Genomic DNA, 21,525 nt, shown 5'->3' with positions numbered 1-21,525 from the left:
CAATTGCTTTGCGCCACGTGTCCTTGGGGACACCTGGTGCTTTTTCATTGGTTATAATAACGTGGTAGCACATGGGTTATGCTGAGTTGTCCACCTTTCATTGGCAGTTGTCAACATCAGCATATTCTTATTCCTTAAAAAGATACCTTCTGGAAGGTTGTCTGACGTGCACAATCAAGGTTGCCCTAATCCTGATTTGGATAAGGACGAGGTTGATTATGTGCATGTGTGATATGCGCCTATCCTGAGGATGCGCGAGGTCTTCTCTTTATTCTCACGCGCAGATGTGATATGCACGAGCATGTGATATGCGCCACGCGCGGATGCGCCACGCGCATATGTGATATGCGTGAGCATATGTGATGCGTGAGCATATGTGATGCCTGAGCATCTGTGGTGCCTGAGCATATGATGCCTGAGCATGTGATGCATGAGCATATGATGCCTGAGCATGTGATGCATGAGCATATATGATATGCGTGAGCATATGTGATATGCGCCATGCGCGTAGGTTTTGGCTTTGTGCCTTCATAATGTCTTGATTTCAAGCCTCTTGTCCATATCTTGTGGGTTGACCCGCCTCGCTCGGTGTTGAGGCGGGTACATACCTCTTCAAGCCCCCCCAGTCTAATGTGTTTCTTGTCTCGCGCGAGCGAGGTAAGATAGATATTAGACTTAGTAGTTTGCTCTTTTAGTAGGGGTTTGTCGTTTTCTTCTTATTATTCATCGTTGCGCTAACTTCTATCCTTTTGGTTGAAAACGAATCGTCCATGTACGTGGTTGGTTGTTGCTGACATGCGTCAGTGATGGAGACGTGTCAGGCCTTTCGTGTGCTCGAGGTGCTACAGTTGCCTTTCGTGTCCCCTCTCATAGTGTCAGGGACACGTGTCGCGCTCGCGTTGGTCCGTTCCTGCTAGTGGTGGCGCGTGAACTCTGGCAGCACCTGTATAGTTTCTTTTCGTGTCCCCTCACACAGTGTCAGGGACACGTGTCGCGCTCGCGTTGGCTTACACCTGCGAGTGGGGGCGCGTGAAGTCCGATTTGCACCTATTTTTCTCTCTCCTGGGCCTATAAAAGGCAGCCCCTTTGAGTTTTTATTCTTCATCTTCTTTGCTGTTTTATTCAGAGTTTTCCTTTCTTTCATTCTATTCCGATTAACCGTCTTCTTCTTCCAGATCTCTGTTCTTCAGATCATCCATTGTCCGTTTTTACAGTTGTATGTCTGATAGCTCAGACAACACAATCTCCCCCATCAATCGCCGTGTTAAATCGTTAGTGATGTCTACGTTGAAGAAGACCGGCAAGGGGAAGAAGGCTGCTGAGGCCTCATCGGAGGAGGTAGGGAGGACCAAGGCAGTGAAGAAGTGGGATGAGATCCCCTGCAAACTGAGGCAGGCCGATTTTGACAGCCTTGTCGCCTCTCAGGGTTTTCTCCCTGAGTTTGGCTGCATGTTGCCTGGGGCCGGGCAAACGGCGGCGGACCCGCCTACCGGCTATATATCCCTTTACTGCCATTTTTTCACCCACTGCAACCTTCGTCTCCCGATGACAAGGTTTGTGGGTGCGGTGCTTAGGTTTTATGGGATTCATATATCCCAAGTCCATCCGTTTGGACTTGTGCGCATGACTCATTTTGAGTTCATGTGCAAATCTCAGCGCGAGGAGCCCACCCCTCGGCGCTTTCAGTTTTTTTATAAGCCCAAGATCCAAGATTCTTGGTTCTCGTTTATTCCTCGCAGTCAGAAGGTCAAGTGCTGCACTGTTTCATTCAAGAGCCTTCATGACTGGTCTGAGAGATTTTTTTACATTAAGGCTGGTGTGATCCCCATCCGCATGACCATGCGCTCGATCTCTTCTGCGCCTGCGGATGTGGGTGTCTTCAAGAACCCAACTGGCGCCTGGGTTAAAAAGTTGACTGCCGAACCATCCCCCGCCAAGAACATTTGTGAGGAGGCGCTGGTGGGGGTTGGTATGAGCAGGAGGTGGGCCGACAGCGCGACTGAGCCCGTTATCCAAGTTGACGGCTTGTGTAAGTTAATCTCATTGCCTTACTTCTGCGCGAATATAATTCGTTTTGCTGATATCATTTGACTTGTTTTGTGCAGTCGTCAAGGAGTATGTCCACGCCGCCTATGATGAGCATATGGAAGGTGGCTCCGTCGCGCTTGGCGCTGGGGAGGTTGGCTTCCCCGATCGCTTTGATGACATGTTCATCCCTGTTGATCTGGGATTTATCTTTGACAGCGATGCGCCTGGTAAGCCTTTGTACTTATGCATTTTCCTTTATAATACCAAATTTGGCTAACATTTCTGTTGCACGTATTGTAGACGCGCTTGAGAACTACGAGCTGGAGCTCGCGGAAGAGGAGGAGGAGGAGGAGGAGGCGCCCCAACTAAAGCGTAAGGCTAAGGGGAAAACTGGCGCAGGGGCCAGTAAGAAACAGAAGAAAAATGATGCCCCTGTTGTTCAGGATCCTCCTCCTCAGGCGAAGGGACTTGAGAAAACCCAGGGGTTTTCCTTGTCTTCCCTGCCTCAAAAAGTGGGCAGACCTCCTGTCCACACGAGGTATGGTGCTACTACCTCCTCCCTTCGCGCGGTGGAAAAGGGAAGCGGCGTTGCGCCTTCGACAGGTATACTTTGCTTATCCTTTGCTTATCTTTTATGGTTCTATGAGCGCGATTCTGATAGAATTACTAATGAATCTTTGCTCACTCAAATGTTTGTAGAGCCGGTGACCTTGGTGGATCAACCTCAAGCGCAACAAGATGCCGAGGCTGCGCCGACGGTCGCTTCGAAGTCCCCTGTTTTACCCTCGAAAAGGGGAAGAATGGACTTCATGGCGATGTTTGACTCGCGAACGGAGTTGCGCCAAGGTACGTATTGCGCTTTTATTTTCTGACTTTCTTTTAGATCAAGTCATGAACCATTTCTTTTTGTTGATTTTTCCATAGGAGTCATAGCTGGCGTACAAGCTGCTGGCGGCACTCCTGGCGCCGGTGCCAGCGCCGTTGGTTCTTCTCCTGCTCCTGCAAGCGCTGAATCTCCCCTCATCGGGATTACTAAGGAGCAGGAGGCCGTTTTACGCGCCGACCTGGCGGCGTCGAGACCTCCCTCACCTCCTTCTGCGCACAGCCCTTCTCGCGAGACTGATTTTGGTTCCAGGTCGCAGGAGAAAAGGCCTGTTTCAGAGGAGGATGAGGAGTTTGAAGTTGAAGACTCCGACGGCGGCCGCGCCAGCCCTGCAGCGCCACGAGATTTTCCGGCGCAGTCTTCTCGTGGGGCTGGCGCTGACTTTTCTGCTTCGTCCCCGCAGGTATAGGTTCGTTTTTGCTCCGCTGCGCGGACTTCCATATTAGTGTTTTCATGACTTAGATCATTACTTTGTGTTTGCAGGAAGCCGATCACATTTACCACCCGAGATGGAACATTACTGAGGACAGCTCATTTCAATCCATGGGTGTGTGTGAGGACTTCTGGGCTCATTCTGTGCCTCCAGCTGAAAGGAGGTTTCAGGAGGGCCGCGCTCGCGATGACTTGCTTAACGATCATCTGTTTGCTGGGTCGGCTTTCTTTGCTGCCTCCCAAGAGCTTCGCTATGATTACGTGAAGGTACGTGATGCTCTTGCGGAAGCCAAGCAAGAGGCTAAAGTATCTGCTTGGCATCTTTTTGATGCTCGAGAGAGAGCTGAGAAGCTCCAAGCAGAGCTCAGTGAGAACAGAGCAAGTGCGAACACCGCCTTCGTGAAGCGCGGTCATGAGCTGCAGGCTGCGCGGGAGAAGCTGCAGGCGGCCGAGGCGGACGCTGCCAAGTACGCGCGTAGAGTACGCGACTTGGAGCTGGACGCGGAGGCGCGTGACCAAGCTCTTGTCCAGTCTATAACTGACAAATCATCACTGGAGAGTGAGGTTGCCCGCCTGAAGAAGGAGCTGGCGGCCGCGCAGGCCGAAAAAGATGAAGCCTTGGCGACGGCAGCGTCTAGCCAGGAAGCACTCGAGCTTGCGCGAGCGGAAAAGGAAGAAGCCTTGGCGGCAGCAGCGTCCGACAAAGAGGAGCTGAAACAGACTAAGGAAACTGTTGAGTTGTTAAACTCTCAGATTCCTGCTCTTGAGACGTCTGTTGCTTCCCTCGCGCAAGATCGCCAATGGCTAATCTCACAGGGTACGACTCGTTGCGCTTACGCGATGAAATACTCAGACGAGTTTCAGGCCCTTGTGATGGATTGCAACGCTGCCGCGCGCTTAGTGGGTCGAGCTGAAGGGTTTAAGGATGGCTATGAATATGGCATGTTGAAGAAGAACCCATCCGAGTACCCTTATCAGAGCGACGTTGCCTGCGCGGACATGGCCGCGATGGGGGAGAAGTATTTGAATACTCCTATCCCTATCCTTGTGCAGGTATTTTAACCTTAATGAGATTACCTTGATTTATTTTCCAAGTCTTTTTGTTCTCATATTTTTCCTTATGATTTGCAGATATCCGCGCTTGCTGACCAGCCCGATCTCGGCGCGCTAAAGAAATTACTTGACGAGTGCGAAGGGGCTGGTGGCGGCGATGATGGCGCGGGGCATGCTGCCCCTGCTAGCGGCTCTGGCGTGGCCAAAGGATCCGCTCCTGACACTATTGTAATAGAAGAATCCATTCAGGACGAAGAACTTGACTATGGTCAGTTTGGAGATGACGAGGAGCGGGCTGCGCCAGGTGCTGAGGGCGATGATGAGGACTATGAAGAGGCTGACGTCGACGTGGAGACTTGAGAAGCCCTTCATGTTTTTTATTTTTATTTGTAGTTTGTAACTCATCATCTTGTAAACTTGTAAATTTCAATGCTTTGGAATGAAATTTTGTTTTTCCCTTCTTCGCATCTTGCGCATTCCCCATCCATCTCTTTATATTGCATGTTTGCTTGTTGTATATAAGATATGCTTGCACGTTGAAATAAGAACAAGGTTGTAAGGAAAGTATTATACTTAATCCTTGTCATATTGTAAGTGATTTTGCCATATCTTGATTATGTTGACACGTGCCTTGGCGTTTTCATTATTCCTCTTTTGCGCGACGTTATCACGCATTTATTATATGGAATTATGAGTTTTTTAGCATATACGTATCAATATGTGTTGCTCAGATATCCATTACAATTGCATGCGCGACCTCGACCTGATACCTTAACAACTATGTTTTGGCATTTGTTTTGCCTTAGTTGTGTTTAGGTATTTTTATGGTCAAGCTGCGCAGCAGGCTCATATTATTGGGCTAAGGCCCTGACGTTTTAGAGTTAAGACTCGTTAACGCGTTTGAGCTTGAAGCTCGCGCATGTATGTTTTACTTCGTTTTATTTTATTTTGATGTCAATACAATGTTGTCATATTGCTCAAAATTAATAAAGGGAAGTGTGAAACATGTATGCAAAAGGTAATAGAATCCACATTAAGAGAAGATAGCGCGTATCATTATTCATAATGGCTTTAAAAAGCCTTGTTTACAAACTTGACAATTTTTACATGAAACATTTTCGAAGCTGTGCCGCGTTCCATGCGCGCGGGATCTTCTTTCCATTCAAATCTTTTAAAGCATATGCGCCTTTTCCCAATTCTTCTGAGACTTGATAGGGTCCCTCCCAATTGGGGGACATCTTTCCCGGGGGTATCGCGCGGCTAGCTTCGTTGTTTCGAAGGACAAAATCATTTTTCTTGAAGTGGCATTCTTTCACGCGCTGATTGTAATATTTTTCCAGTTTTTTCTTGTACTTGGCTTCACTGATGATAGCCGCCTCTCTGCGCCCTTCAAGTAAGTTGAGATCCAACCTTCTTTCGCGCTCGTTATCAATCTTGCTCATCATGAGCACTCTATGGGATGGGCATCCAATTTCTGCTGGAATCATTGCCTCCGTTCCATAGGTTAGGCTGAACGGGGTTTCGCCATTGCTGGTTTTGCTTAATGTCCTGTGCGCCCACAGGACATTAGGTAGCTCTTCGACCCAAGAATGGGATTCTCCCTCCAACCTTTTCTTCAGCCCATTTAGCAAGCTTTGGTTCGCGCGCTCAACCTGACTATTCCCCTGAGGGTGGTATACTGAAGTGAAGATTTGGTTGATGGGCAATTCTTTGAGCCAGCTGGATATCTTTTTGTCAGTGAATTGTTTGCCATTGTCACTCACAATTTCCATGGGCAAGCCAAAACGGCATATGATGTGGCTCCAGATAAACTGCTTCATCGCTTCGGCTGTGATTTTTGCTAGTGGCTTGGCTTCAACCCATTTTGTAAAATAGTCTACCGCCACTACCAAAAATTTTACTCGCCCTTGCGCTTGCGGTAGGGGACCCACAATATCGATTGCCCATTTGTGGAAAGGCCACCCTTGTCGGTTCTGAAGGCGGTCTTGTCCTCGTCTTGTGGTGCCATTTGAATCTGGTGATAGCCCTTGTAGGCATCCAGGAAACATTTGAGCTTGAATGGCGCCACGAAGTCCACCTTTGCATCGATGTTTGGTAGGGGGTAACAATCTTTTGGGCATGCTTTGTTGAGGTCCTTGAAGTCAATGCACATCCTCCATGACCCGTTACTTTTCTTTACCATCACAGGATTGACTACCCATGTCTGGTATCGTATCGGGCGGATGATGTTTGCGCGCAGTAGATCCTCAACCTGCTCATTCATGGCCTTCGCCTTCTCATCCCCTATGACTCTCTTTTTTTGAGCAATTGGCTCTACAGACTTGAAGGTGTTGAGAGAATGTTGCGCCAGGTCTCGCGGAACCCCAGTCATATCAGAGTGTTGCCACGCAAAGACCGACATATATGCTGTGAGCAATCTTTTCATTCTCAACCTCGTGTCGTCTGATATCGTAGCGCCAATTGTGATTTTTTGCTCCGGGAATTTTGGGTTGAGAATCCATTCCTCTGGCGCGTTGTCTGCCATTGGAAGTTTCATTCTCCCTTCCCGCGGAGTACTTGTCACTGCACACAAATGATCTCGGTATACAAAAGTTACACCTGTTGGTGTTGGGAACCCTAACGCGCCGTGCGCTGGCGACGGTATGGCGTTGAATTGGGCAATCGTTCCCCTACCCAAGATCATATTGTGGCAAGAAGTGGTGGGCAAGACCAAGAAGTTGACAACTTCGGCTCGCTTGTGTTTTTCATCCCCCATGGTTAGTTCAAATTGTATTTGACCTAGGGGATGAATGATTTCATTCGAAACACCAGAGATTGGTGCATTCACAATTTCAAGCCTTGCTTGGTCTGCCGGATCCAGTTTTCTGAAACATTGCTCATACATGATGTCTGATTCGCTGCCAGTGTCCACCAGGACTTTTGACACTTCATAATGAGCAATGTGTGTAGTGATGACAAGAGGACTGCTGATGGAAGGGCCTCCCCTGATTCTTGGGAAGATTACTTGTTGCTCGCGCCAATCTCCTTGGATTTGCGCGCTTCTCTTTCTTGATGTTTGCCCTTGCCTTCCTCTCTCGGCTACACAGATTCTTTTGTACTTTTTGCTGGCTGAGGCTCCTTCTGATTGTTCATTTTCTGGTCTTGAGTTTTTCACCAGGTGAGCCAGCTTGCCTGATTTCACATCTTTTTCAATTGCATCCCTCAAGTGGTGGCATGCATCAGTATTGTGTCCTGTGGACTTGTGAAACTCACAGTACTTGCCACTGTTTGATGGTCCCTTGTAGTGTAGTGGCTTGGGGCTTTTGAATTGGACATTCTCAGTGCTTAACACCTGTGAAGGCGTTTTAGTGAGGGGAGTCCATATTCTTGGCAGAGGTCTGTTAGGATCTCTGCCGCCTTCCCTCTTGTCACCCTCCCCGAGATTACGAACGTCTTTTTGGGGCTGGGGTGAGCTTGGTTGCGCCTGCTTTTCTGCGGAAGAAAAACTGGTTGGTTGCAACCTGGACCATACAGAGTTCTGTTTGCCCCTTCTTTCGTTGCTGCGCGGTGTCTCAGCTTGATGCGCTCTTTCTCTTGCCCTATCTTGGGCAATTTGTTTTTCATTTCTCGCGAATACTCGCGATGCTTCCATTAGTTTGGCCCAAGTGGTTGGCATGCCATCTCTGCTTACGAGAGCTCGGCGGAGTTGATCACTGCGCGCGCCTTGTATAAAGGCCACGCGCAAGAGTTGCTCAGTGATACCTCCGATTGCCAGAGACTCCTGATTGAAACGAGTTATGTAGTCTTCAATCGTTTCATCATTTTTGCGCACGCAGTGCATGATGTCATCAGGGTCGCGCGTGTGTCTGCGCTGCTGTACGAAGTGGGCTTGGAACTTTTCCAATAGTTCCTCGAACCCATCGATCTGCCCAGTCGGCAAGCTCTCGAACCAGACACGCGCCGCGCCCGTGAGGCAACGAGCAAACATGTGACACCATGTTGGCATCGTCCAGCTTTCTAGGTTTCCAGTGTTGTAAAACCCTTGTAAGAAATCGTCTGGATCTGTTGTGCCGTCATATTTGCCCAAACCACTTGGCATCTTGGTTTTGTGCTGAATGGGGGCCTTCGCGATGCGCTCAGTGAACTTTGAATGTTTCACCAAGATGTCTGGTCTGTACGGTGTGGTTACGTCCACTTGCCCTCTAACTGGTGGGCTGTACGGTATGTGCAGATCCAGATCGGCTTTGGCTCCAGGCGCCATGTTCACGTGCGCGCGGAGCTGTGAGCCTCCTGCATGAGTATCTCGCGTCTTCCTCATGCTGTGCACTTCTTCATCACTAAACTCAGTGTGTGCAGTGTGAACGGAACGACCATATTCCGGCGCGCGCGCCCTTTTTGTTCCATGAACGTTTTGCTTGTCAAACGCTAGCCGTTGTGTTAAGTCGGTTGACTTTTTGTGTTTGACCATCTCATTGTACTTGTCCATTAGACGTCGTTGCTCATTTATGAGCCATTCTTTGGGGTCACTGGTTTCATCTTCTGGACCCATTGGTCCTTTTTGTTTCGCGCCGGCAAGATTTTGTAACGTGAGATCGTCTGGAGGAGTTTCAGTCTGGCCATGAGGAGTTGTGATGAAGGGACGGTTACTGGTGGCGCGCGTAGAATCACGCGGCACCCTCAGAAACTGCTGTCCCTCATTAACATCCTCACGTTCAATATCCTCCAGAACTTGATCAACGTTACGAACGCCAGAAACCATGGTGAAAATTGGTTTTTTTCTTTTTATAGATCTGATGAGATCTTGTTGCCGTTGTAACAGGTGATGGCGCCAATGAAGAAACGTGGATCGACTCACTGGTGAACGATCTACTCTCCTCGGGTGTGATTACGCTATTTCACCGATGGTTCTCTTGGATCTGGACTCTTCCACCTACAAAATGAACAGCACCGTAAACTTACCCCTCAGAAAGGGACAGAGGGGTCCTCTTTGGGGTAACCCTCCGGTGTGAGAATAAGTATTTGTAGGAGAAGATAATGATATGAGAGTAAGGAAATGGAATGTATTGCTAAATAGCTGAATACTCTGTAATTGTGTGTAATTGGATATCCTTTCCTTGTGGAGTTGATGTGGTATTTATAGTGCTAGGGTTTCCAATGATTGGGCTCAGACCTAATCAGGGCCTTGCTGGCCTCCTCCAATTGCTTTGCGCCACGTGTCCTTGGGGACACCTGGTGCTTTTTCATTGGTTATAATAACGTGGTAGCACATGGGTTATGCTGAGTTGTCCACCTTTCATTGGCAGTTGTCAACATCAGCATATTCTTATTCCTTAAAAAGATACCTTCTGGAAGGTTGTCTGACGTGCACAATCAAGGTTGCCCTAATCCTGATTTGGATAAGGACGAGGTTGATTATGTGCATGTGTGATATGCGCCTATCCTGAGGATGCGCGAGGTCTTCTCTTTATTCTCACGCGCAGATGTTTCATGCGCAGATGTGATATGCACGAGCATGTGATATGCGCCACGCGCGGATGCGCCACGCGCATATGTGATATGCGTGAGCATATGTGATGCGTGAGCATATGTGATGCCTGAGCATATGTGATGCCTGAGCATCTGTGGTGCCTGAGCATATGATGCCTGAGCATGTGATGCATGAGCATATGATGCCTGAGCATATGATGTCTGAGCATGTGATGCATGAGCATATGTGATATGCGTGAGCATATGTGATATGCGCCATGCGCGTAGGTTTTGGCTTTGTGCCTTCATAATGTCTTGATTTCAAGCCTCTTGTCCATATCTTGTGGGTTGACCCGCCTCGCTCGGTGTTGAGGCGGGTACATACCTCTTCAGTATTTTTTTTGTTTTGGTTAACAGGTGTTAAACCTCGTTAATTAATATATACTAAAAAACAAATATACACCAAAGTACAACATACCAAAAAGAAACCAACATTATCAATCCGTCCCATTAGCAAAATACAAGTAACCACTCCCCACCTAACAGATGCAGATATATGACTGGGTGGCCAATACTTTGAGTGATGCTATGAAGTCAACCAGAGACTTATATGCAGAGCCTCCTTCGATCACACATGCCTCCAACATTTGTTTTAAATTTTTCGCCCTTTGTCTCATCGCTTCATCCTTCATCACCCTTCTTTAATATCTATGCGTTTCCATCCGTTCTCCAAATAAACCCCAACTTTCCAGAGGTCACTCATGTATCTTGCGTCAAGCGGTTGGTCGACCCATGGAGAGGGAGCGATGACTCGGAAGAGGTGATCAGTAACATGGTACAGCAACCAGAATCATGTTTTGGAATCATCTGGAACTCTGTCTAGGAACTGGATAAAACCAGACTCCAGTTCCTAGATAGAGTTCCAGATGATTCCAGAACATGATTTTGTTTGCTGTACCATGTTAATGATCACCTCTTCCGAGTCATCGCTCCCTCTCCTGAAGTTCATCATCTTTACAATGTCTTTCGCTTTCTGGACAGGAACCCTACCAGTTGTTCTTCCGGATCTTGAAGCAAACATTTATATATTAGAATTAAGAAGAAGATGATTATGAAGATTATTGTTTGTTAACAAGGAAATGGGACATTTATGTCATAACTAGGGTGTGGATTTGTGGAAATCTTAGCTTGTTCCTAAGGAACTAGAGGCTTGAAGAATTTATGTTGTTAAAGTTTTAGCTTCTTCTTGGAACTGGAGGCTTGGTAGATTTCTGTTAATGAAGATTACTAGAGTTAGATTGTTATTTGCTTGGACGGCAGGCTGGAATTTATCGCAAGGCCTTCAAGTGGGAGATTGTTGGGTTATGAAGGCCTTTGGGCCGGTTTTATTAGGAGGCCCGTTTTGGTTTCTAATTATGTTTAACCATAATCTTGTTTATTATATATATCCCATCATGTAATTGTAATCTTGGTTCTGAGCTAATAAGAAAATCTAGTTGCAGCCCGTAGATGTAGGTTCCCTCGCGGGGACCGAACCACGTTAAATTCTTGTGTCGTTTATATTTTCGTTTATGCGTGTTAATCGTTGTGCATGTGTGTGTTGTTTCGCTTCCGTGCGGCGCTTTGTTCCTAACAGATTAGTGTGGTTGTATTCTTATAGCAAAATGAAGGTCGGCAATTTTGGAATGCATGATAATTTTTTAACCATTAGGTAGCCACTTTCTTTTGTTTTTATATTTTGAATTGGATGTTTTCATATCAAACTCAATAGATGGAAACAAAATAACCATAATTTCAAACTTGTTAATTTTAGGTGACTATAGTAATTGTATTTCTTGGTTGGTTTACTATTCTTTGTCAATAACAACCACTCTATTGGCAGTTAGCACAAAGAAAAAGATTGTAAATTTCATAAAAAAATAAAATAAAATAAATCTTATATATTTTCAAAACGTTCTTAATTCATATTTTACTTGCTATGTCAATAGTCATAACTTTTCAACTTCTTACCCTCACTACGCTACTATGATTCGTGTACTATTTCAAATACATGCTAAAAATGTGTTAGTTTACGATAATGGGCCTAAGGTTATACATCAACAACAAAAAACAAAAACAAATGAAAAATGTAATAGCATGCAATCTTCAATCATTTTAATTGCATATGTTTCATCATGTGGGTTAACTGTCACCTCTTGTTAACAAAGATCTCATACAATACAAAAAAGAAGTATTCCTAAGACTTTAATCACCTTATACATACTTTTAACATGATATGCATAGTCTTAGCATTAGTTGAATGCCAAAGTACATGAAAACTCTATCAAGTTGAATGCCAAAGTAAAAAAGTTAGAATGAAGATATGTATGCAACTAAAGACTCCAATGATTAGAGCCACCTTTGACCAAACATTGACCCAACTTTTGTTTCAAAACTCTTGCTCTTTCCCTAATGTCTTCATCCACCATTACTCTTCTTATTGCACTTGTGATCTCTTCTCTTTTCCAACCATTCTACAAATACACCCCCACCTTCCACGCATCGCTCATGTATCTCGCATCCAACGGTTGATCACCCCAAAAAGTCGAGCAAATCATAGGAACGCCTTCACAAAGGCCTTCCATGGTGGAGTTCCCCCCACCATGGTCCAAAATGCGGCGGTTGCATTGTGATGTAGCACCTCTTGCTGAGGAGCCCATTTCACAATTCGCCCTTGCTCACCTGGGAACCCTTCAGGAAATGGCAGGTCGACCCCTGGTGAACCACTAACAACCCCGGGCCGAACCACCCGCTATCGATCAAGCCATCAACAGCTTCATGGAAATGTTCCTCTTCTAACTGAGCAACACCTCCAAAACTTACATAAACAACCGAATTGTCCGGTTGTTGATCTAACCAAGGTAAAACGGTTTTGTCTTGGTCTTGTAAGCTGCTTGGCGCTGCTGTGAAATAGTTATGGAATGGGATCGTAAAACTTGGAGACTCCGGAATGTCTTGGAGAATGGTTTGAAACTCGTATGCCTCCAGCTCCTGGACAGAGTTCCAGATGATTCCAGAACATGATTTTGTTTGCAATACCATGTTAGTGATCACCTCTTCGGAGTCATCGCTCCCTCTCCTGAAGTTCATCATCTTTACAATGTCTTTCGCCTTCAGGACAGGGAACTCTGCCAGCTGTTCTTCCGGATCTAGAAACAAATAATTATATATTAGAATTAAGAAGAAGATGATTATGAAGATTATTGTTTGTTAACAAGGAAATGGGACATTTATGTCATAACTTACTTTTGATATGTGAAGGACTGAAGTAACCATCATCTTGAAGACGAGGTATTGCAGCATACACCAAATAGCAAAAGATGCTACTTGTCCTCAAAACAAGTCCGGGGAGTTTAAGGCTCTTTGCGACCGGTTGAGCAGAGTACAAGAGCGCAATTAAACAGGTGACGGATGGTTCAACGCATTTATTTAACGACTTCATCTTAGAAAAAGCCGCCGAGACATCTAAGGCTGGTTTGGAATCACGTTGTTCATCATGTGTGTCGTTGTTGTCGAGGACAAATTTAAAGGTGAAGTGGAAGTAGTTGGTGGTTTTGGGTTTGTTAAAGTTGGAGGCAAGGATGGTGATGGTAAAGCCTTTTGAGTGGAGTAGATGCAACATCGAATTTATGTGACCCTAATACAGCATTGGGAGCATGATCTCTGCTTGGTTTTCCATGTTTATGACTGAGGATTTATTATGTTTATGTTATGAACTATGATTAAGGATGTTGGCAAATTCAGATTGCAATAAACACAAAGAATTTGATAATATATTAGAATCAAGAAGAAGATGATTATGAAGATTATTGTTTGCTCTGCAATTGTTTTTCAGGTGTAAAGACTTCTTGTGATGGTGGGGGTATATATAACCCTATAATCATCACCCCTAGACTTTTTTCAAATAAAAATAAAACATAAAAATGTATTTTCTAAAATAACACAAAGACCCCTATACATAATATTTAGTTTATACTTTTCAACAAAGGATGTATTGTAATAACAAAACTAGGGTGGTAAGAGTATTATAAGGAGGGGGAGAACGTACATGACTACATGCAATGCAATAAACAAAAGGAAGGTGAGGTACGCATCGTTTGTTTTTTTATTAGATTGGAATGGAATATGCCGTTTTCAAATCCAACTCAATAGATAGAGCTTAAGTTTATAGATGACATATAAATTTAAATTGCACGCGTTCCAATTATGAATAGATAGATAAATTCGTTCACACTCTCGTGTAGATAAATTCGTTCACACTCTCGTGTAGATGGAGACATTAACATAACCAAAATCTTTTTTTTTTTGAATTCTGGACGGTCGTCATAATAGTGTATAGGTTTTATATTTAGGATTATAAATATATAATTAACCACATTTACTAATATATCATATATGTTAAAAATTTATCATGTTGGGTGTCCGTCAACGGCTAATCGGGCAATGAGTGATTTGGAATAACGTTCATCATGTGGATCAATGCTGTCATGGATGAATTGAAATGTGAAGTGAGGGTGATTAGAGGTTTTGGGTTTGTTGAAGATGTTGGTGCTAAAAGTCGTTAATTATACTGTTATGATCCGATGACAATCAACGCAGGTGTCTGTTTGGTTCTCCATGGGTATGGCATAGGATTATGTATATGTTTATAAGTTATGATAGCTTATTAATTATGTTGTACTTTTATAACAAAATGAAGGTGGTACGTATTATACACGGGATAACATAAAATGCATGCAATTAATCAACTCAATCTACGACAACATCAAGTGGGGTGGGACCCGCCCATTATTTCACAAATAATTCAAATGAAAAGAAATAAACAAACATAAGGTAGGCATGTTGGATGCTTATTAATTAATCAAAATTGTATTTATAGTTAAAGTAGCTTGAGACCCATATGATAAACAGGTAATTGATAAACAGGTAATTAATTAAAATAAAATATTTAATAAACTATAAAAATATAATTTAATATACTTATTATACTTATCATCTTAAAGTACAATTTCAAGATTTTAAAGAGAGTTAAGTGTAAAAATCACCATGATAGTCAACACCGTAATACAGGAATCAACCTTGTGGTTGTAGAAATGTGGATACCAACCCTGTGATCGGCATTTTTTTGCAATCGGGCCCCCACCATGAACCCAAAATTTAAAAAATCATGCGAAAAGCCACTGTCACATCGCAATCTACGACGAAAAATACCATGGTGTGACTAAGATTCATATCATGGCTCAAAGACACTATATTATTTAGTGACGGTATCTCATTACAATCAAACTACATAAAGCATTTAAATAACCATGTATTATTATATCACCCGAAAGAAAAACATGAAACAGTTATCCATTTTTAACTCTAAATTTAAATATTAAATGTTATAAAAGAATTTTTAAAGAAACTCTGATTGCTTATTTATGATAAGACCAGGTTTTTTTGTTATTAAACTAATAATTATCCGCGTGTTGCACGACGAAATATGTCGGTAAAACCCCGGCGTTACAGCAACAATTAAACATGAATTCATTTATTATTGGCCATATTAGTTACGGTAATGCTACTAAGCCTAAATATAAAATTGAGGTAGATCAATGTCGGTTGGTAAATCGAGCATTGGTAAAACTAGAGCGTTGTTGGTCCGGGCGGTGAGACGACGAGTCTACGCAAATTCAGTCGGTTTCCCTTAGGTTCGTTACGGTACCGGAACTAAAACAAAAAAAAAATTCATTCAGAACAAGGTACCGGTATTAAAACAAAAAAATATATTAAAAAATAAAAATCTTGAGGTGGACCAATTGGCGGTGCCGGTCAGTAAAACCCGGGCGTTGAAACAGTGAGTATACGTGAATTCAGTCGGTTTACGTCACGCTCATTAATCTACCGAAACTAAAAATACGCAAATAAATAAATTTGACGGATCATTATAGTCGCAATCGCGGAGATAAATAACGTTTTAGAAAGTTAAAAAATCTTATAAATGTCCTAAAAAAGTTGTCCAATGGGAACAATAGGAGCCGGTCATGCCTGAAATTGTTACCTTACTTGTAAGAAGGGTATGCCATGCTTTTTGTTAAATAATGTTGTACATGTCAGCGAGTTGTGACATCTGAAATCCGCTATTTGAGTAGAGGATTCATGGGGTTGTGACACGTTTTCGGTTAGTAAAAAAGAGTTCCTAGATGGTGGTAAATATTGGGTAAAACGAGTTTGTGTAATTTGCAATCTCAAATAGCGGATTTCACATGTCACACGCTGACATGGACGACACTTGTTGAACAACTGGATAACTTAAAGAGACACGTGAAAAGTAATCTGACATGTACTGGTAATCCGCTATCTCATATAGCAAATTACATAAAACCACTTAAATTTTAGTCAAACGTCTTAAACTACTTTTTTTTAAAAAAAAATCATCTGACCACCAAAAAAATTCTGAAGTTAATTAGAGTGTATTAATCTAATCTTTATCTTTATGCTATCAACGTCCTTCATTGTGAAGTAGGATATGAGACACCACACATTCATGAAAATGGGCAAACATGTGCATGGAACTTCATAATATGACAAAACATACAAATAATTGTTGCAACTTTTATCATCAAAAAGGTAACTCATAAATAAAAATGATAATATACGGTGTATTTCAAGCAAATAAATGACATAAACTCGTAAAGAAAACCCCATGTCTAAATAATTAATCAAACGTAGATCAAAGGTTCAAGATCAACAAGTGTAACATATTCATGCTTGAAAAAACAAAAAGATATAATTGTCGAATGATTTTGGAAAAGTAAATAATTATTTATTTTTGTCGAATGATTAAAACTTGATTTGATTTTTTCTCGACGCTCTAGACTTAAATCGAATATCTTCTAAAAAGGGTATGGTATGCATGCATGTATGTATGTGTGTGTGTGCATGCACGTATGTATGTATGTATGCAGTGGCGTAACCACCCTTTGAGGTGGGGGGTCCCCCGTCCACTGTGAAAATTTTTTTTTACTAGTATATATGTGTTAAAATCTTGACCGACCCCTGTATAATTTTGACCCTTGTGTGATTTCGAGGACAGCACAACGACCTTGTTGGGATTTCGAGAACAACCTTATGAAATTTGAGACCGGCCCTAATAACTTTTTTTTTTACATATTTACAACTTTAATTACATAAATGCATATAAATAATATGCTAACTAAATTTGAGTTCAGTAGAAAACAATTTAAATACAAGTTTAAGCTCGAATGCTCAATTAATCTATGCTCAATTTTTAAGCACAAGTCTCAAACTCTCAACTTAATCTACATTTAAGCTAATTAAAAAAAAGAGTATGATGGCGGAACTAATAGGTCAGGTAAATTTAATAGATTAAGTGTTTTAATCTAAAAAAATGTTTCGGCTATACATTATTTTGCTCACTTACTTTATTTGCATTGGTGTATTGTTTAGTCGTTAATTGAAGTTACCTCTCATATCATTATTACTCATTGCAACCGTATGCGTTAAAATTTGCTTTTCGGCGATGGAGTACGTGAAGTCCAATTTGGGTAATCATATGGGTGATGGGAGTTTAAACGATGATTTTATTTATTTCATTAAGAAAACAAAATGTTTATAAATGTCAAAGTTGATGTTGTTTTGGTTAGATTTCAGAAAATGAAAGCCTATATATAACAAAGCTAGATATATTGTTCAATAATTATGCATTTATAATAAAATTTCTCGTACTTTTTTTTGTTATATAATGCTTTGTTTGATTAACATTTTTTTCTATATATATGACCGACGCAATTCGACCGGACCCGATGGTCGAACCGGACCGAAAAATTTTTTATATAGCGATGGTTAATTGTGTACATAATATAAAAAATTTCCGACCCCTGTGAGAAAATTTCCTGGATCCGCCACTGTATGTATATATGTATGTATGTTACTAATAATTACTATATATTGTATTTTACAAATAAGTAAAACTATTGATTTTTAACATAAAAATGTTTAAAGAAAAACATGTTCTTAAACTAATTCTAAGCTTGTAACTAAATAATTATTAGCGTAAAATTATCCAGAATACAAGGTTTTGTAGAACTTAAGGAAAAGAAGTTTAATTTTTAATTTAGCATACTTTTCAATTAAGCATGTTGATCAAAAGTATTTGATGGGTCAACCGAGACTCTTGGTTTTATTGAATTTATTCCGTTGAGTATCATTTTGAGGAATCTAGCAACCAGATACTCCTCTTTGTATATTTGCTGAAGCACTTTGGGACCATATTCAAAGTGATGGATTTTATTACTACATTCGGAATTAAAGTTTTGCATTATGACTAGACCTGAAATTTATGTACAAGTACATTTCGTTATGGTCATCTCTCTTTTGATGGAGTGGTCAGGGAGGTTTTCCTTCCTAGGATGGTGGGGGTTCGAGTTACTCTGAGGGCGAAAATTTGCCAAAAATAACTTCTAGTGGGGCTTCTTGATATTTGTTTATTCAAAAAAAAAAACAAGTATATCAGTTAAAAAAAAGTATAAAAATAATAAAAAATAACAATAATAAATAATAATATTCACATACATTGCCCCTTTTTTAACAAAAGGGGGTTAAATGGGTACCAATATGAAGCGTATAGTTATACATGACATATTGGTCCCTCTTTACCCCCTCTTTTTTTTCTTAAAAATGGCCATGTATGAATGTGAATATTATTATTTATTATTGTTATGTAACCACATTGAACAGTCATTGTCATATAGAGGGTGTATGAAATGTCTTTGGGGGGTACGGGTGACCACATTGAACAGTCATTGTCATATAGAGGGTGTATGAAATGTCACCAAAATTTAATTTGGATAGAGGGTGCATGAAATGTCACCATCATGTTCCGGAGGGTGTTTTAAACAAGGGAAAATTACTAAAATAGAAATCTTTGATCAGTTTTTATATAGACATGTCTATTTTAGCATACATCTCTTCAATCATTGGTCTTTTGACAAATAAACGACTGACATGTCATCGAAGCCGGCTAAGGCGGCTAAGCCTTAGCCACCACTTTATGGGCACATAATTTTATAAAAAGTAAACGAGTCCCACCTTTAACCAATAAAAAATCGAAACGTGTCAAAGACGGCTAAACTTAGCCTACATCTATGGTTATTTAGCCGGCATCTTTGACTCTTAGCCGGCTTCGGGATACGTGTCTAGTTACTTAGCCGGCTCCAAATATTCCTTTTTTAGCCGGCTCCAACTCGGCTTGTGTAGGCTAAGGCTACACTTAGCCGTCTTCTTTTTTTCATTTAGCCGTCTAATTTAGCCGCCAAAATTTAATATTTTACCAACCTTATCAACTCTATTAAATATTTAGTCGGCTTCACTTAGTCGTCTTCTTAGCCGGTGTAAATTTAGCCCCAAAATTAAATATTTTACCTACTCAATTAATTATTTAGTCGGTTTCGCCTAGCCGCCAATTTTTTTCTCCTAACCCGCATGTTTTAGCCATCATAAATAAATACATTTACTTACCCAAATTAAAATTTCCACCAACCATTTTTATAAATTATACAACCATCTTCACTTCATCTTATAAAACCATCTTCACCATATCAAACTTTTTTACTTCTTACTATACCATATCTATTTTTTCATTTAAAAAAAAATGTTTGTTAACCAATAAAGTTGTTTTTATAAATGAATTAACTTGGTTTATTTTTATAAAAATTATTTTATGTATCTAGATACTAAAAGGTAATACACAGATGTTCATTAATAATAAAAATTAAAAAACATAATAATAACAAAACATACTAAATAACGATTGCAATCTACTCGATGGTAGGCCGACAATGTCAAATGTAAATTTTTTCTACCATTCTGAATGAATTAACTTGGGTTACTTTTATAAAAATTATTTTATGTATGTAAATTTTTATGAACGATTTCAATCTAAAACATGCCGGCTAGGAGAAAAAATTAACGGCTAAGCGAAACCGGCTAAATAATTAATTGAGTAGGTAAAAATATTTAATTTTGGGCTAAATTTACACCGGCTAAGAAGACGGCTAAGTGAAGCCGGCTAAATATTTAATAGAGTTGTTAAGGTTGGTAAAATATTAAATTTTGGCGGCTAAAATTAGACGGCTAAATGAAAAAAAGAAGACGGCTAAGTGAAGCCTTAGCCTACACAAGTCGAGTTGGAGCCGGCTAAGAAAGAATATTTGGAGCCGGCTAAGTAACTAGACACGTATCCCGAAGCCGGCTAAATAACTATAGATGTAAGCTAAGTTTAGCCGCATTTGACACGTGTCGATTTTTTATTGGCTAAAGGTAGGACCCGTTTACTTTTCATAAAATTCCGTGCCCATAAAGTGGCGGCTAAGGCTTAGCCGGCTTCGGCGACGTGTCAGTCGTTTATTGGTCAAAAAACCAATGATTGAAGAGATGTAGGCTAAAATAGACATGTCTATTTTGGTAAAAAGCTGGTCAAAGTGTCTATTTTGGTAATTAGCCCTTTAAACAATCTAATGTAAAGAAAATTGATTCAAATAACTAATAACCCGATACTGATTCAATAAACACCCCTAACTAGATGGGTGGGTTTGTTACCAATATCAAAATGTTTAATTTTGGTCAGATGAAGTAGGAGTTGGCTCAGGATTTAAACAAATAACCTTGTAACACTTAGCTCAAATATTTAATTTAAAATATTCATTCAAAGTGATATAAGTGGGGATCGAAATTAGGTTTTTATTGAAGAACCAAAATCTGCCATATGTGGAGATATAATATAAGTAAATAGCTCAAAATTATGTCTTAATTGTGTCCAAAGTTATGATAATTTTTGTACATCATCATCTTGTCGGCCCAATGGGTTTTTGTGCCTAACCAAAGTGATGATAAGTTTTTTTTCTTACCCTATAAATAGTACGTACCATCTACTCTCTTTCTATTATTATATGTCACGGTAAATTATAATTGACGACGGGTCATGTTATATGTTTTGGTTGCTATTGGCTATTTATCTATTTTGGGGTCCATCTAGTATCTAAACACAATGTAGCAAGCTAGATCTACCTATGACATTTTAATTTCAATTGAAATGCATAATCCAATGTTTAATTGTCCTTTCTTATGACGAACAAGATTACATGAGACTTGTCGTATCCTTTTGAGTTGACAAGGGAGATTTATTGTCATTGATGCCATATGTATCCATCAAATGAAAATCGCATGCTAATGTTTAGTTGCTCATTCTTAATAGTACCATGTGATGTGTCATGCATGTAATATTTCACTCCATATCAATCTTGATTTCACATATTGTGAAATATATTAAAGGTAGATGTGAGACTTGGCAAAAGTATTAATTTTGTCGAATGGTTAAAATTGGTCTAATTTGTTCTTAGCGCTCCATACCTAAATCGAATATTTTCTAAAAAGGTGGATTTGATGTTCGAAAACAAAAATAATAAAACTGGATTTGACATCACCTATTTAATGCAAAGATGTCGGGGGGATTGACATCACCTACTTTTTGTTTTTCGGAGAGTATGATTTGACATCATATCATAAACTAAACTTTGATTTTTATTAATAACCAAACACAAGCCATAAACAAAAGTACGTCACCGATAATAAACCAACTACAA

The 21,525-nt window shown here is 41.1% G+C and overlaps 1 pseudogene; it reads right to left on the bottom strand.

Moving 5' to 3' along the window:
• Positions 1 to 12,190: 12,190 nt before the first annotated feature.
• On the bottom strand, positions 12,191 to 15,717 carry LOC143629245 (UDP-glycosyltransferase 76G1 pseudogene; annotated as a pseudogene).
• Positions 15,718 to 21,525: the final 5,808 nt, after the last annotated feature.

This window comes from Bidens hawaiensis, unplaced genomic scaffold, assembly GCF_021521415.1.
Source record: "Bidens hawaiensis isolate Kalapana, Puna unplaced genomic scaffold, B.hawaiensis_p1.1 tig00005179_1, whole genome shotgun sequence".
In the NCBI taxonomy this organism is placed as follows: Eukaryota; Viridiplantae; Streptophyta; class Magnoliopsida; order Asterales; family Asteraceae; genus Bidens; species Bidens hawaiensis.
This window is presented reverse-complemented; position numbering and strand designations above follow the sequence as displayed.